We start from the raw sequence: 3,399 nt of genomic DNA, 5'->3' as shown, positions 1-3,399 counted from the left end.
TGTTCATTCGGACATGAGGTTGTCCCCAGTGATGATTAACACCAGTGTTTCAGAAGGGAGGTCACGTGATCCAAAGCAGAGAGCTGTTGGCTGGTCTGTCCAGCCCTTTCCTGCCTCTGTACTGGAAAAATTCCCAACTGCTTATAACTAGGCAATGGCTTAAACCCTCGGCTCTCGGCATCCCACTCTTCCTGCAGCAACGAGTCCCACTGTCTCACAAAAACAAAACATTCATTTCTTTTCATTAAGATGGAATTTGTCACTTTTCTGTTCTCCTGGCTGAGCCTTCCCTTATCATCAGAAAGGGAGACAGATTGTCTCTCTTAGATTTTCCCCTACTTTTAAAAAGTATTACTTTATTTCACCTCTTCTTTGTGATAAGCAACCCTATTCTCTTCACCTTCTTTTTGCGTGACCTCTGTGAGACCCAGCTGTTCTCAGCATTTTTGAACCTGATGTCTAGACATGGAAATAAGGGCCCCAGGTTGGGTAGTTTATCTTGGAAATTTAGGTCACAACTCTACTGTCCAGAGGCTCTCCTAAATGTAATGTAATTATATTTATCATAAAACTTATATTTTAGGCAATTTTAGCTCCTCTGTCTTGGTACCTAGAGTAAACATATGCACACAGTAATGCATACATATATGTATGTAGATGCACACATCCCAATAATGTGGGATTATTTGCACTTCAGCCACCTGAAGTTGGGTGGCACTTTTTTTAGCAAGTCAATGGAAAGCGGTGTTTCTTTTTTCTTTAGATAACTCTGGGTAGGATGAATTGCTTCCAGAGGTGCTCAGCTAAGGCTAGAAGCCTGATTTTTAGTTGTCAAATTAGGGAAGAAGAAACCTGTCCTACTGGCACTCTGGCTCCGGGGAAGGGGTTAAACACAGGACCTTCTGTTGCCCAGTTCTGGGATATGTCCCAGTCCAGCAGGTGGGTTGTTTGTGATGGTCCTTAAGGTTGTGTGAAAACGCTGGGAGCACCTATACTCTGGCATAAAGCTTCACCTGACCCAAGATTAGGGAGAAAAATTGGTAAAATAGCTTAAAATCTGTCTTTGATACTTGTTGCTTAATTATCACTGGGGGCTGTTCATGAGCTCCGGAGAAAGGCTGTTGGGATCAGTCAACTGTGTATCCTCTCACTGTCCCATGCTATGGTCATGGTCCCTGAATCCATTGTCAAATGCTTTCCTCTGCCCTGAACACACTGACAAATTGTCCAAATTGTAGGTCTCTAAAGAATGGCCAACCACCGGATCTTCTTTCAGGGAAAACAAAACAAACTCTGGCTTTTTTGTTTTAATATAATCAGAGTCTCTCTTTTTAATCATTCCAGTTTCTAGTCACATGGAACATGACCTGTCTAAGAGAGCTTGAGGAGAGCAGGAGTATGAGAGAAAGGAGGGGGAGCATAGACAAAAAGCTTCCTCACTGGGGCAGGAAAGCTCCACAGCAAGGCAATGGAACAGGGACCTTCGCCTCGAGGTCAGGGTTTCAAATGCATCCATCGGTTAAAGCTTTGGGAGGTTGTTCCCTTAGGCTGAGAAGAATATAGGATAGATGACATACTCCAGCTGGCTCCAGTCTCTACATCTTGGTCCAATCACCTACATTGAGATCCTGGAACACAGCTCTTGGTTTTGGTCATCATCTATGTAAAAACCCCCAGTTTGCCACTGCTGGGTGATTTGTCTGCAGAGACCAACAGAGATTTTAACATTACATGTGAGAAGAAGGGATAGAGAAGAACGTACAGATCTCAGACCAAACTCTAGGCTTTACTGGAGCCTGGCAATTTGCTTTCCTCTGTACTTCCACAATATAAAGAATTCTTTCTCTTATCCTCAGGCACAATCAAATCCTGGGGTCAAAACCCGGCTCCACATGAGTCAGCTTTTCTGGAATACCCCTGGAATTTCACACATTCCTCTTAAAGGCTGAGCAAGCTTTGCAACCATGCTGGACTTAAAGGTTTCCTAAGGATGGAAGTCCCTATCCAGAACTTGAGGGACATATGTGAGATGAGTCTGGGGTAGCTACTGGTCCTTTGTAGCATGCGCTTTACAAAGAACAAGATCTAATGAAACGTTGGCATGTACACTTAATGAAAGCTCTCTCAGAGAGCAGAAAGAGCAGAAAAAGCTCATTTTGATGCTTTTTCCTACTTGAAAACCACTGTCTTATACATGTGGCTATGTGCTTAAAACCTCTCTTGTTCTAGCATTCACCTTGAGCCTGGTAACGTCTTTCTCTACATCAATGCCCTGGAGCTGAAAGATGACTCTAATTTCCTTTAGCAAGGTCCCAAACCCATGCAAATCACTACATGAGGCCAAAGACTTCTACCATGCCAGCACAGGACCTCACTTGAACAATGCCTCAGGTCCCTTCTCTGTAAGCCAAGGAGCTCATGCTTAGCCATATTTAGCAGCTACCGGGAAGGCTTTACATGTAGTTTCTCTCTTTAGAGTCTCTCATTTGGCCTCTGCGCTTGCCAAGTGTTTGTGAAGCTTCTTCAGACCTGATCAGCCCATGGAGTCTCTCATGCCTCTGGCTGTTAGATCAAAGATCCATTTTATGTCAGAGTTTTTCACTCCATAAGTCCCCTAATCACTTATTAACCTGTTAGCCCATACGCCATCTCACAAATTGCTCTCCTTTCCTCTCTCACTGGTAAGCACGTTTGCCAGGCTATAAATCTTTCTGGCAGCTCTTCTTTGAGTTTTCTCCAAGTTTTCTTTTTAAAGTGTCAGCTCCAGGACTGGACACAGGATTTTACTCTCATGTGTTTGCCAGAGCTTGGTTTCACAAACTTGTTTGTAAATACATCTCCCTTCTATTTATTTCTGCCAGATCTGGGTGGCAAAAGGGAGAGGGAGAAGGAAGGTGATACTGTATGACGTTGTTCCTCTTTACTGTGGGATCCTAACATGGAAGAATCTTTCATGGTTTTCTGGGGACCACCCAGTGGCTCTTCGTGTAAAAGTAAGTGGTCGTTACCATCTTATCTTTTTGAGACTTGACAGCAGCTATCCAGAAAGAAGCTGGTTTAGAACAGAATCAGCAGCAGTCCCACCCATTTCTCCCACCAAAAGAAAGGTTGCTACGGCATCCCCTCCCTCCCATTTTCACGTGACATGACCATGCTGAGCAAGGCTGGGTTGAAATGCCACCCTTCCAGTTCCCCTGCCATGGCTTTCATCATGGGACACCTCTTTCAGCCCCCCCCCTGAACTGAGGAAAGGCTCCATTGATGTCTGTGCTTGGATGGACCATACCCTGGTCAGAGATGCACTTGCCAAGCCTCTGCGTGGGCAGGTTCCCACTCCTGCCCTGGAGATTGCTGTGGGACCACTGTGATAGATTAACCCTGTGTGTCCTCTAGTCTCTG

The sequence above is a fragment of the Charadrius vociferus genome, unplaced genomic scaffold (assembly GCF_000708025.1).
Source record: "Charadrius vociferus isolate BGI_N301 unplaced genomic scaffold, ASM70802v2 scaffold385, whole genome shotgun sequence".
NCBI lineage: Eukaryota > Metazoa > Chordata > Aves > Charadriiformes > Charadriidae > Charadrius > Charadrius vociferus.
This window is presented reverse-complemented; position numbering follows the sequence as displayed.